Source organism: Camellia sinensis, chromosome 14 (genome assembly GCF_055761805.1).
Source record: "Camellia sinensis isolate YWXY chromosome 14, ASM5576180v1, whole genome shotgun sequence".
Classification (NCBI taxonomy): domain Eukaryota; kingdom Viridiplantae; phylum Streptophyta; class Magnoliopsida; order Ericales; family Theaceae; genus Camellia; species Camellia sinensis.
Window position 1 is genome coordinate 114,311,827 of NC_138974.1, and position 14,548 is coordinate 114,326,374.

At 34.7% G+C, this 14,548-nt stretch overlaps 1 pseudogene; it reads right to left on the reverse strand.

Annotated features, from left to right (window-relative positions):
- Window positions 1-229: 229 nt before the first annotated feature.
- LOC114280135 (xanthine dehydrogenase 1-like) overlaps window positions 230-14,548 on the reverse strand; it is a 184,479-nt pseudogene continuing 170,160 nt past the window's right edge.

Sequence of the window (14,548 nt, forward strand, 5' to 3'; positions counted from 1 at the left end):
TGGCAGCTTCAACTAACCTCTTAAGATTTTCTCACAATTCACTAAAGAAACATTTGCCTAGTTTCATTGAATTGTTCTGTATTTTCATCAGCAGCTGAACAGACACTTATGTTTATGTACTTTAAGTACTTGTGAATTTACATTACAATGTTCCATTTAAGCATATAATCATTTCATATGCATTACACATCATGCTTGGACTCACAGAAAAGCACATTAGACCAAGTCATCAAACACTAAGTTTGGGGCGGAAATCTGAGTTGACAAATCGTGTGGTAAATTCATCAGTACAAGCCATCCGAATCCGTTCAGGCGTTGCAGGATTATCAAAGAGGAAACCAGTCGTCGTAACCTGCTTCTGCTCTTGCGGCTATAATGGCATCTTTGATGGCAAAGAAGACGGATGAAGCAAGAAAGAGGGGAGGCTCACCCACAGCTTTCGATGAATGGACGGCCGTTACATTTGGAGCATCCTGTCAGATCGCCAAAAAAAAAATATAAGCAATAGAACTTCCAGTTTGACTTCAGAAATAGGCAAAGCAAAGAACGAGGTCAATGAAATAATCCCAGATGTACTCAAACAAAACTCAACACCCTCCTCCCTTCCCAATAAGAAAAGAAAGAAAAACAAACGAAACCCAAAAAAAAAAAAAAAAAAAAAATCATTTATTTGCAAAAATCAAGCCCACGAGATGGATTGGGAGGCCAAAATCCTTTTGCAAAATCCAAAAGCACAGTCTGTCATTGGATATTTCGTTTCTATACATCTTCTCCTTGTTTCCCAAGCCTCTAGTGAGTCACAAATTGAGTTTGGAAAGGTGATGACGCCATTATCAATGATTGATATATCAATCTCAGATCTCTCAATTTCTCTCTCTAGAATTTTGGCTCTCTTAATTTATTTAGCGAACTTTTCTCTCTCCACAATAAAAATTCACTTTACTCCCAACATATTTTTGGTATTAGAGTCAAACCACAGTTGTTTCTACTCTTTATTCTAAACTGTCCATGGCAACAATTTCTAACACCACCACTTTCAAACTATACTCCAAATCTAATACCCATATTTGATGGAGAAATTTATGATTATTGGTGCATTCAAATGAAGACCATCGTTATTTCTCCAGATCTATCAAAGATAGTGGAGGTTGGTTTCCTCGTTCATGGCGATCACGAAACATTAGCATCATTGATACAAGGCAAATAAAAGAAGTACAACGAGAGGAGGGGGAGGGGGGAAAGGCTTCACTCAACGTATAACAAGGGTAAGCGAATCATTTTTCCTAGAATAGTAGGTGCAAAATATTCTAGAGATGCTTGGGAAATCTTGAAATAAAAATTTTAAGAATCTAAAAAAGTCATCTCTAGAAAACTTTAGTCTTTATGGCATAATTTTGATAATCTGACCATGAAAGAAAAAGAGACCATTCAATATTTTTCCATAAGAATTGCATAAATTATAAATCAAATAAGAAGTTATGGCTGCTCAAAAAAATAAAAAAAAATAAGAAGTTATGGAGGCATTATCCAAGAGAGAAATTGTTGAAAAAGTATAACCACATTTTTTTTTATCAGCAAAAGAATCTTTATTGATGGAATCATATAAAAAGATACAGTACATCAATAAAGAGGAGTTCGGAGCTACATTAAGCTCGGAGTTCCAGTTGGAGAGAATCCAACACAAAGAAAAACCAAAGAAAACAAAAAGTATAACCACATAACAGAGAACCAAAAATGTTTTGTCCAAATGGACAATTTCAATCTCGTCCCAAGTCAAATTGGGAAATGGAAAGCGACAACCTATGAAAGGCGAAGGGACTATTGTTGATGCAACATCTATTGCATGGTTAAACAAGTATGATAGGCTGTGGAAGCCCAACACAAAGTCCAGTGGTCCTATAGAAGTGTCCATGGTAGTTTAGTAGTTAAGGATATTATGATAATTTCAGTTCTGTTGGACATGGGTTGTAGGGTTGCCCAGGGATTTTATTTTGGGTCAAGTAATTAAATGGGTCATTTTATATGTGTTTTATTGTATCTAGAATAATCTTAGTAGTCAAAAGTCCAAGTTTTCTATTTTGATACTGAAGTAGAATTAGAAAGTCATTAAAGTTCTCTATAATGATTGATGTAGAATTGGAAATCATAATTAGTCTAGAATATTAGCAATTGCTAAATATTTCTGAGGTTTTGAGTCATGATTTTGATGATTACAAAGAATTCTTCATTTCACCTATATCCATCCGTGTGCACTAATGTAAAACACAAAAGAAACAATTTCTTTTCTATGGCACATCGGAAACACTTTTAGGGGACTATTGTGTTTACCTTTAGAAGTGAAACGCTGAATTTGAAAGGAACATCATTCAAGGAAGGAATTTTGTAACTTCTAGGCCCACACGTATATAAAGAGCCAAGTCGAATCCACCTATGCGCAGTATCACCCCATTTTAGCTCTTCCAAGGCTACCCATCCCAAGCCTTGTATAAATGCTCCTTCAATTTGTGCCAAAATTACCATATTAACAGAAGATACAACTTCCCTATTTAAACAATAACGCAACAGCACAGTTTTGGGGTCATCCAAAGTTTGCTTAACAAATCATTCTATGTCATTTGCACATGCAAAGAAAACAACCTATAACATGTCAACACAATTTCAGGTGCAAATTCCAAATTGTAATGAAAAGCCCTCATCGGAATGACTACTTTGTTTAATACAAAGATACTTAATAGATAATAATAATTAATACTAATTATCCGGTCATGTCAGGCAGAAGAACAAATATACATTCTTGAAGTTTACGAGACGAGACACTAAATCAGGTGGGATTGTCATTCACCCAAAATATCAGGTCCTGATATAGCTTATTTATTGGATTTGAACATTGAATAACACCAGCATACATTAAATAAATGTGAACTAAATAGATTGCAAATTTCTTTAATTTATCCAAAATGCAACAATAGCATGTTTGACCAAGCCAACCATGTGTTTGTTATGTATATGCTAGGAGGGTAGTTTTGTAATCACCTATATAAGTATAAATATAAGGGATTAAGGGAGGGAACCCTATTCTCTATTTTCTTATAACTTTTTTTTGGTACTGAAATATGCAATTTGGTTTGTCGACAGAGACGCTGACATGGCCAAAGCCTGTTTGTTTTGATGATTGGAAATGGAAGGATGCAAGGTTGACAGGTGTTTCGATGCAAGGATTGCATTTAGAGCATGTGACCAGATAAAGCAAAGCATGTGAAGGAAGAGCAGTTACAGACGGTTGAAGCAAGTGGGCAGTTATTCTAGGCAGTGGAAGGAGAACATTTGCAGAGATCAAGGGGGACACGTGGCTGCAGCAGTTGTGGCCAAAGCAAATGATCAAAAGTAGGGATTTCGAAGAAGAAAGCATCATTCAATCCCATTCACAATACTTGAGAAATTTAGGAGTAGAGTCGGTTAGTCATTAGGAGTAGTTTTCTTGCAACTTAGTGTAGCGGTTAGATCGTAGATTGTAACCTGTAACTTTGTTCTTGTTTCTGGTTCTTGTAATTCAGTGACAGGTTCAATTTTATCTTTAATTCCAGTTCTAGTTTGTGTTTGTTTCCTTCCATCAATTGCGTCCAAAGAAGTCCTTGAATTTTGTCAAGGCATAGGACTCAACCGCATTGCTTGATTATACATTTCAGTTTTGTTGAATACCTGTCAATCTCAGCCAAACCATAATTTCACTAAGGCGTTCTCACCTCTCTCTTCTTTCCCTCTTCTCTATTCCATTCTTATTTTATTTTTCTTATTGTTCTTCAAGTCGACTGTATTAAAATATGATGCTAGCGAATACCAAATGCTTACATCACATACACGCCAGATTTGAGCACAAATACTCATGCGTATCAAGTTTGTTAGTATTTCTCTACTCATTAAATTTGATTGGAAAAATTTTGATTGCGCATCCCAGTTTCTATGGGTATCAACCTCAATAAACTCAGCATGAATTTTTACTATGGACCACATAAACAGTTCCACACTATGCCAGTGGGAATGATGCCTACAAACAACTATGAACCAAACTTTGTAAGTTTAGAGACTTGAACTACACAACCAGTCTGACACCACAATCTTTCCACCATTGGGGCAAAGAAAGTCCATGCCAAGCACAAAAACTACACCCTTGTTAAGTTGGTTCAGCATCCCAGAAAAAAATTCGCAGAATATAAAATTTCACCCCCAAAAAAGATGAAATAACTCTGATCTATAAATCAAAAATTCTTAATGGATAAATCAAGGCTGAAAGTTAACAATAGTGGCATTAATTCCTTGACAAAACTCTTTTCACGGATATTTGGGAGTTTTCATTGATATCCAGCCACTACAAGAATTTACACATTTTGCGACCACTTTTGCCGACCAAAAAAATTTTAGTCGCAAAAAAATGACCTTTGGCGACCAAATATTAATTAGTCGCGAATGATCATTATTTTTGGCGACCAAATATTATTGGTCGCAGAAAGTTATATTTTGGCGACCAAAAAATGAGTTGGTCGCAGAAAGTGGTATACTTTTGCCGACCAACTACAAATTTGGTCGCGGAATGTCACATATTTTTTGGCGACCAAAAATTTGGTCGCCAAAAACTTATTTTCAGCAACCAAAAAAAATTAGTCGCCAAATTAGTACTTTTAGCGACTAATATTTTAGCCGACGTTGATTGAGATTTGGCGACTAAAAAGTTTGTCGGCGAAGGTACCTTTTTTTGCGACTAATCTAGTCATTTGGTCGCGAAAAATTTGGGAGGGAAATTTGAAACATGGAGGGGGGAAATAAATACCAATTCGTAAGAAATGAGATTATCCATTAAAGTAACATGCTTTAGCACTATCCTTAGCCTTCACTTTTTTGTTAATTATCATTTTCAAACTTGGCTTATGTTTTAGCAACACAATGAGCGTTGCTATTAGTGTGCATACTTTTGGCGATGACAAGTTGGCGTGGACAAAGAGTTAACCATTTAGCAATGATAACACTATTTATCGGTAAAAGTTTTGCTAGTGGAATTATGTAATTTAGTGATTTGTATTTTTTATTACAAGTTTTCAAAGAGTTTTAAATATTCTAATTACTGAATTGTAAAATTAAAATGATCATTGAATTAGATCACAAAATGGACCCATTAACACTACAACAAAACTGAGTTTTTACGGTTTCACATCAACGACATACCGTAAATGCAAGCCGTGGTTTCTCATTTTTACGACTTGCTTTTTTGCATGTCGTAAATAATTTTCCAACCACGACATGTCTATTGCGTAGGTCGTGAATGTTAATAATGATGATTTTTTTATGACTTGCAATGTTAGTCGTAAATAATAAAGTTTTTTATGACATGCATATACCATGCCGTTAATATATTAACTATACACGACACACGTATGCTAGCCGTTAAATATATTTCACTTTTTACGGTGCACAAATAGTATGAAAAAAAAATAGACGCCAAAGTAAAAAAAAAAAAATTAGGCGCCAAACACTAAAACATATATTAAAAAAAAATTTCAAATACATTTAACTCTTGAGCTTTTTATAATCAAAAGAACTAGGGTTCGTCAAAAGGCACATAAGAGAGAGAGAGAGAGAGAGAGAGAGAGAGAGAGAGAGGGGTGGAGGGGAGAGGGAGAGTGACTGACCATAACCCTTGCTCCACCATTATTGCTCTTTCTGTAGTAAGAAACAAAGGCAAAGGCAAAATCAAAAGCCCCATCACTATTTTGAACCATTGAATTGCCTTCCTCTAAATCCCTCAAATGCGTCCATCAATCACTTACTCTGCAATTTTTCCAGTCGACAAGACGACCGAATTGACATGTCGAAGTACCGAGAAGCTTTCGCGAAGAGGATAGCCACGGCTGGTCTCAAACCTCATCCCCGTATCGGTCTCTTTCACCATACTCTCCTCTATTCGTTTGAGTCTTTTTTTTTTCCACAAATATTTGGATTTGTTGAGTTTATTTGTTTTCATTTTCATGGATGAATTGGATTCTGGACTGTTAAATTTCACCAATCGTTGGGCTTAGGGCTACGGCTACAGTTTCTCTGTTGTTGTATCTATGTTGTCTAGGCTGTCTCCGCATTGTGCTGCCTCTGTGTTTGTTGAATTGGCCTTTTGTGGCTTGTTTCTCTCATTTGCTGGTTGCAGTTTTCTTTTTGTTGTTGGCTTTTTTGTGTAAGACCCCTATCCTCTACTGGACATGGTTCTTGAACAATATTTTGTTCGGTTTGCTCTGTGTGGTGCCTATGCTCAATGAAGATGGTTGAAGGCAGGTTTTGTTAGTTAGTTTGTTAATTTTTTTTCCTTCTTTTAGATGTTTTTTTTGTTGGCTGTTGTTGTGTGGCTTTGCTTCAGTGGTTTCATTACATGTGGCTTCTTAGCTGTTGTGTTGTGTGGGTAGGGCCTAGGGCATGTCCCCTATAAACTTGTAAATTTTTTTGTTCTATTTTATGTCTTATTCACCCAAAAAAAAAAAATTCACCAACCGAAGCCAATTAGTTGTTCGCATTAAGCAATACCAGTGAGATTTTACTTCATTCTTTCCAAATGACCTAAATTTGAGCAAATATCAAAATGAGGAATCATTAAAAATTGAGTATTTTCCTCAGCTACTTTATTTGGTAATTGGGAAACAGAGGATAGTCTATAAAAACCAAATCTTGAATCTTTTTTTTCTTCTATATTTTCTGAAATAATTTTTAGCTTTCACTGTGAATATTTCTTCTCCTCCTACGTAGTTGCAACCTGCAAGGCAGTTCTATTATATTGAACAATTCTTAACCAAGATGAAATCATATTTTCAAATTCTAACTGCTCTAAATTTTTCTTGTTAGGTGAATATGAGCATTGCAATGCTTCCATTTTCACAAGAGTTTAACTGGAACGGTGCAACAGCTGGTCTCATTCAGTCTTCCTTTTTCTGGGGCTATCTCCCCACTCAGCTTGACTCAAACATTGGCAGTTTTACTGCAATACTTCCAATGTCACAAGAGTTTAACTAGAACAGTGCAACAGTTGGTCTCATTCACTTTTCCTTTTTCTGGGGCTATCTCCTCACTCAGGTTGACTCGAACATTGGCAGTTTTTGCATTTTAGAAAAGGCAATTTTAGAATTTATGTAAAACTCCATAAAAGTGCTTTTTCTAACTTCCACCACCCACATATATGGTTCTAAGGGGTTTAAAATTGTTTTTTTTTTTTCACTAACTCAGAACTAGCAATTGGTTCTAATCTTCAAATGTCATTTATATGTTGTATCAACCCTGATACTTGGACTTTTAGAATTGTAATGCAGATATATCTAGCGTGCACACACATACTCACACAACCCTTCTTGTTTATCACCTATAGTGGGTCTTGGTCCTTTTATCTGGAAACAATTAATAGTCACGATTTTGAATCTGTATGTCTCTGGCTATCATCATCTAAGCCAGTGGTTGAAATTGTAATCCACATACTTTGGTGATTGTACATTTGAAATAGTGATCAACTCTTCATTGCTCTTGATGAGATATTGTCCTTCCATGTAATTTATTTATTTTTATTGAATAATTCTTGCCATCCTTCTTTACTAACTAGATTTTTTTTATATTTCTTTGGCAAATAGATTCTTGGAGGTATCTGGGCAAATAAAATTAGTGGGAAACTAGTATTGGGTTTTGGAGTGATCTGGTCGTCAGCTACAACAATTTTGACACCTATTGCTGCTAGAGTTGGGCTTCCTTTCTTGATTATCATGTGTGCCTTTATGGGGATTGGTGAGGTTAGCCTATTCTTATGCTCCTTTGAGGTGCTTTTATGGTTTACTGAACTAGATGGATTTACCTTCTGAAATTATTTGATGATTCATTTTTTTCTTTATTTTTTGAAATTCAGAAATAATATTGCCCATATCCAATTTGAATCTAGTCTACCTTTAGAGGGTGTTAATTGTTGTAGTTTGTCTTCTAAAATGAATAATGAAAACTACACTTGGTTTCCCTATGAAATGGGGCATCCAAATGATGAAACACCAGCGAGGTATACATAAAAGGTTTGCGCATATTATATTGAGGACTATTAAGTTTGATTGTGTTAAGTAGCACATTGTTTTCAGTGGTCACACCAATCCCTTGAACCTAGACAAGAAACAAAGAAAATTAAAATTTTGATAAAATGAAAACCAATTTAAAATAAATAAATAAATAACAATCATAAAATGCACCTTTTATTAATTGAGAATCAAATTATAGAATTTGATGCGGAGGATCCCAATATGTAAGCTTTATTTAGTTCACCATCTACCAAGAGCTGCTCAAGAATTGAACCCTTTGCTGAAAGTAGACATGTATAATTTCCTACTCTGAATTTGAGAATAGCTTCGTAAATACATTACTTCCAATTAAGTCTTAAGTACAATAGAAAGATGCATTAATGCATTCATATGGAGATCTAATTTCTAGTTAAATTACTTGCAACCAACTTCAAATACTTGTGTGATTTCTAGAAGTAGATATGACCTACTTCTTCAAATGATTTAGGATGTCCAACTAAGAAAATGAAAAAAAAAGTGTGTTTCATTAAAGTAACATGCTTTAGCACTATCCTTAGCCTTCACTTTTTTGTTCCCTAATTCTAACTAAGAGACAACATAAACAAATAACCAAAAAGCATCATGCTTTATATGTTAATTGATTCCTCATTCTAAGGCAACTTCCAAACACCACTTTAGAACATTATAATTACATAAAGCAATGTAAAACGCCTTCACTCACTAGGGAATGATAATTGTAACTCCTTGTTGAATGGGAAACTTATCCATTTTGGGCCAGTGGAATAGAAAATTGTCGCTTCACAATCAAGCTAAAGTACCCACCTGAAAAAGAAACTGAGATATTGGAATAACCATCCCTAGAAAAAATTTTGATAGAAAATAGTAATTACGGTACCAACATTTATACCATGAAACAACAGCACGAACTGTACCATCATTAGTTGCCTTTATGTGCAACTTGGCTTTACCTTGGCTTTCTGGCCTTTTCCAAAAGTTAAATTCAAAAATTTTGAAAGGTTCTAACAGCTGGATGAATGCTAAACTAAGTACGAATAGAAAACTAACCTCGATTTTCATAGTAAGTTTTTCAAAAGATGAATTTCATCCGACACTTTTGCTCCATTATTGTGAAATCATGGAGCTTCCACAAATATTTGCTTTCAACCAACTGTGATGAAAAATTGAGAGGGAGACAAATTATTTTAATGTCAGCACTAAGAGCACTAAGTGATTATAGAAATCCTTTGTCAACCTTATGATGATAATGAATTAAATGATCGAAGGATTGATTTTGATCAGTTATAGTTTGAGCAACCTGGAAACCTGCTTGGATTATAGCCTATTCTTATTCTTCCCTTTTATGTATATTAGGAGAGTGAGGAAGAAGTCACTAACACTGAGCAAGCTGAAAACTGGTTTTCATTGACGTATGCCCAACGCATATGTGGTGGGTACTTTGAATTTATCAAGTTTTGATACATGTTGAGTTCCTGGTATCTTTTTTCTTATTCTCATATTGTTCTTTAAATTGATCTTATTCTGCACCTGATAACTTTGTGATACACTACTAGTATTGAAGTGCGACACCCATACTTTATGGTTTGTATCATATGCTAGAGCATGTGAGTAATACTGTTGAAATGTGAAAAGGGATTTGAAATTGACTATCTGACACCACGTGATATAAAAATTAATTGGCGAGTAAGGTACAAATGTGTAGATTGGAAGGGCCAAATGGTTATCACCTCTAATTGTTGATATTTGTAGATGAAATGATTTAATTTGTCATGTTTGCACTTTTCAGGCCAAATGGTTTCCACAACAGCTGATATTCACACACTTTTCACGTAAAATTTCTTTGTTCAGCTTTCCATTTTTTTAATTGGGGAGAACTTTTTTTTCTTCAATTATTCTTTTGTGCTTAGTTTGGTTGCTGAGAATGTATGTTAGAATTTTGGAATTCTCTTTTTCTCTTCGGAAACTAAATAGAGTGAAATCCTAGCATGGAAGAAAAGGGAGAGAAGCATCACCAAGTTGAGATGTTTCTTGATTCAATCTTCCTACATACTGCATATAGGAACCATAGTCGAAAGTCAATATGGTTACTCTGTCTTGCCTTGAACCTATTGGTGGAATACTTAAATAATGGTATCATTAAAATCAAATGGTTCTTGTTGTCATCCCAAGAGTTGGACTCAACTCAAGTAGGCATGGTATCGTTTGCCTATTCAGAATTTCATTATTGGTTTTCTCTTTCTCTCTCACACACGGGCGTGCGTGTGCAAAAATAGAATAAAATAAAAATAAAGCTGCACATGCACATAAGTAGACAAAACTGTGTTAAGACTCTTATTAGGGCATGAATCCAAATATGAAATGAGATGTTTATTAATTAATTCATATTTGGGGAAGGTGGTGTGGTCGTGATGTTCATTCATTAACAATGAGATGTTTTGGCAATATTTTGTCCTGTACGATAAATGGATAGATGTTGATTAAAATGTATTTGTATTCATGGGCTCCAATATATTTTTGCCCTCTAGCCCTTCTTGACAGAGGTTGGAGAAGATTTGGCTGTTTCCTTTACAAACCTGAGATGGAAAGCATATGCTGCCCTTCTTATACTATCCGTCTGAAGCCGAGTGATCTGGCTGTTTTCACCCTTGATTTCTCAGGGTCTGGACCATCTGGAGGAGAGCATGTCACATTAGGGTGGAATGAAGTAAATGGCTGAGCAAACTTAGAATAGTTAGAATGAAGTAAATGGCTGAGCATGTAACAAGTTATGTTTCAAATTGTTATGCTAGATGGATGTGACTTGTGAATGAAAATTTAGAATAGTTGTATTGTGTCGAATATTAATGAATTATGTATTGTGTCGAATGTTAATGATTCAGTTAATTTGAATGATGCTTTAAAATTATAGGTTTATTATGGATTGAATGAATTATTAGGAATTACAGGTGTATTGTTTTCTTGCTTTGGCGACCAATTTAGTAGTCGTGACAAATAAATTATATTTTTTTTTGCAAAAATTAACAATTGCCGACCAAGAGTTTTGGTCGCAAAAAATACATCTATTGCCGACCAAAACAGCTCTTGGTCGTGGAAACTCACTTTGGCCGACCAAAAGTTTTGGTCGCGAAAATTAACAAATGGCGACCAAAACCTTTTTTGGTCGCGGAATGTCACGATTGGCGACCAAAATTTTTTGGTCGCGGAATGTCACGATTGGCGACCAAAAATTTTGGTGGCGGAATGTCACCATTAGCGACCAAACTTTTTGGTCGTTGAATGTGATAATTGGCAACCAAACTTTTTGGTCGGGAAAATTTCACTTTTTGCGACCAAAGTGTTTTGGCGACAAAATAAATTAGTCGCGGTAATTAAATATTTAGCGACCAAAAATTTAGTCGCGAAATCCAACTTTTGCCGACCAAGCACAATTTTGGTCGCGAATTACTTTTGCCGACCCTCAATTGGCGACCAAAGTAGCGACCAAAAAAATTGGTCGCGGATAACTTTTGCTGACCAGAAATTGACTTTTAGCGACCAATTTTTTTGTTGCCAAAAGTGGTAATTCTTGTAGTGAGCCCAATTTTAATCAGTCGTGTATAACTAGATAGGTAGTAAGTTCTATTGGCTTATTTTTCCTACGAAGGAAAATATCATAAATGCGAGCGTGCCAGCAATGATTGAAAAATCATTACAGATTAATTTCAAGCCAATTATCAAGCGATTGTGTTGACGGTTCTTTTGCCTCAATAAAGAGGACTTCAAAATTGCCAAGTGTAGAGAAAAGAAAAATTAAAAGAAGAAATAGGGAGACGAAAAAAGATAATTGAGTGAACAATCAATAGTGAAAATTACTTACTTCTACTCCTATGCTTCGAAAAAGAAGTGCATAAAATGCTTTGAATATGAAATGCTGAAAATAAATGCTTCGAAATATAAATATATGTTAAACTACTCCTAAGATAAGGAAAATGACAAGAAATATTCAAATCAATTATCTTTGATTATGAATTCTGGATCCTTTACAATGTAACCATGAATGGCTATTTATAGAAAAATATTTGTAGGAAAAAACTTCTAGCAATAACTACCCAATAACCACCTAAAACTACCCACTCTTCCATCTTCATTCCCATGATGCCACATAACCCTCCATGCCTTCATAACTTCTCATAACCTCCAAATGAGTAGGAGGATGCCACATGTCCTGCAATTATATAAATAATAAATAATAACAAAAATTGCAGATTTATGGTGCTAACATTTCCCCCTGCGGCCCTTAAAAATGATGTTTATTTGAATTTTTGAAGGGCCGAATCAAGCACATGACTAATCTAAGCAATAAAGTACTTCGAATAATATCAACAAAGTGCTTCGAATGAGCATGAAATTATGACTAGATGTTGCGAATTATATATATACGCATTGAAGGGATATTATTGCAGAAAAGTTTTGAAGGATAACCACATATTTTCAAGACAAAGCCAATGATTCACCTTAGCAAACTGTTACACATGCTAAATAACCAGCTTCGAAGGTGGTATAGAGGACTACAATTATCATTCGAAGGTCGAAAACGCCAACAAAGGACGAATTACATCCTTGGAAATACTCGGCAAAGCTTCGAAGGTTCACAACTATCACTATTTTTTCTTCAAAGCTGTTGTTGATGCAAGATAGAGTGCTTCGAACCTTACAAAATTATGGCAAAATGGCTTTCGAAGCAACTTTTGGCCAACATTGTGGTTATTCAAATTTTGTATGTTTTGGTTCACACATAATTAATGAAAATATTAATTTTATGCTTTAAACCAATTATTAATTCTCCGAAGACACCAAAACCGTTGTTCTTCGAACCAACTTTTATAGAATACTAGTTACATTTTCATGTAACAAATGGCTACAAAAATGGTTATCAGTAAAGCCACTAATTATCATGCCAAAAATAGGCATTATTCGATAATTAATTAATTGCCAATTTACATATATTTGAAGGGAGGTACACATTTCGAAAGCTTTCTTGTCCCATGTTACATTTCGAAGGTGTTTATTGATGACAAAACCACCCTTCGAAAGTCACATATGTTACTAAAGGATTAAAGTCATCCTTCGAAAGTGCTCACGACATCTCTTCGAACTAAATCTAAAGAGTTGGATTATTATGAAATTAGTTTGGCATTTTAACTAGCCATTAATGGCTATAAAATGATATTTCAATGAATAATCTACTTCGAAGTGTCTTGAGACATGCTTCGAAAGTAACCACAAAACAAAATGGTGATGGTTTTATGGATCAACTAATAACAACTTTTTTTGCTCAATATATTGCAATAACGAAATATTATTGGTTAGTCATTCCATCAAAGTCAACGTTTGATGTGATCCACAAATCCAAAATGGATTTCGAACAACAAAAGTCGTGGTATAGTGTGACCATGAAAATTCATACTTTTTGACATTTTGAAAAATGTCAAAAAAATTGAATACATGAACAGTGGCTTGTTCATTATTTTTGACCATGTTTGTTTTAAAAACATGACTTTTGCCGAATAGATTTTCATAATTATTTGGCAAAGTGGGTTGTTTTTCCATGTTAGCCATTAATGGCTTATGAAAATCACTCATAGATATGTTATTTTCATGACTTGACTCTCTAAAAATTGGTTTTGAGACCTCCCAACCCATGCATGGAACATCATTCTTGGCCAAATTTGGCTCAAGAACTTGCTCTTTCGTTATGTTAATCTCATAATTTGGCTCTTTAAAAACGGACTCTTGAACCCCCTGAGCCATTGATGAAATCAACTCTTTGTTTTTGCTATTTTTAACCATGGAAAAAATCTGAAAAAATTCACCAATTCTGGCCATTAAGGCCTCAGTTAAAGACTTGGTAGTGAGAGTTGATAACTCATCATTCCATTGGCGAATTTCCATATCAAGTTGATGAATTTCTCCAATTAAATGGTGTCTTTTTTCTTCCACCAAATAATATTGCAAGGGATGAAATTTTATTTCATCAAAAAAATGGATCTCTTCTTGAAGATCCAAAATTTCTTGTTTACGCCAATAAATTTCATCTAGGCTATTTGAAATGGACAAATCCAATTCATTTTCCAATTATTACACTTGACGTCCCACTGGGCGTGCCAAAAATTGTTGGCTTATTTTTCCTACGAAGGAAAATATCATAAATGTGAGCGTGCCGGCAAGGATTGAAAAATCCTTACAAATTAATTTCAAGCCAATTATCAACCGATTGCGTTGACAGTTCTTTTGCCTCAATAAAAAGGACTTCAAAATTGCCAAGTGTAGAGAAAAGAAAAATTAAAAGAAGAAATAGGGAGACGAAAAAAGATAATTGAGTGAACAATCAATAGTAAAAATTACTTACTTCTACTCCTATGCTTCGAAAAGGAAGTGCATAAAATGTTTTGAAAATGAAATGCTTAAAATAAATG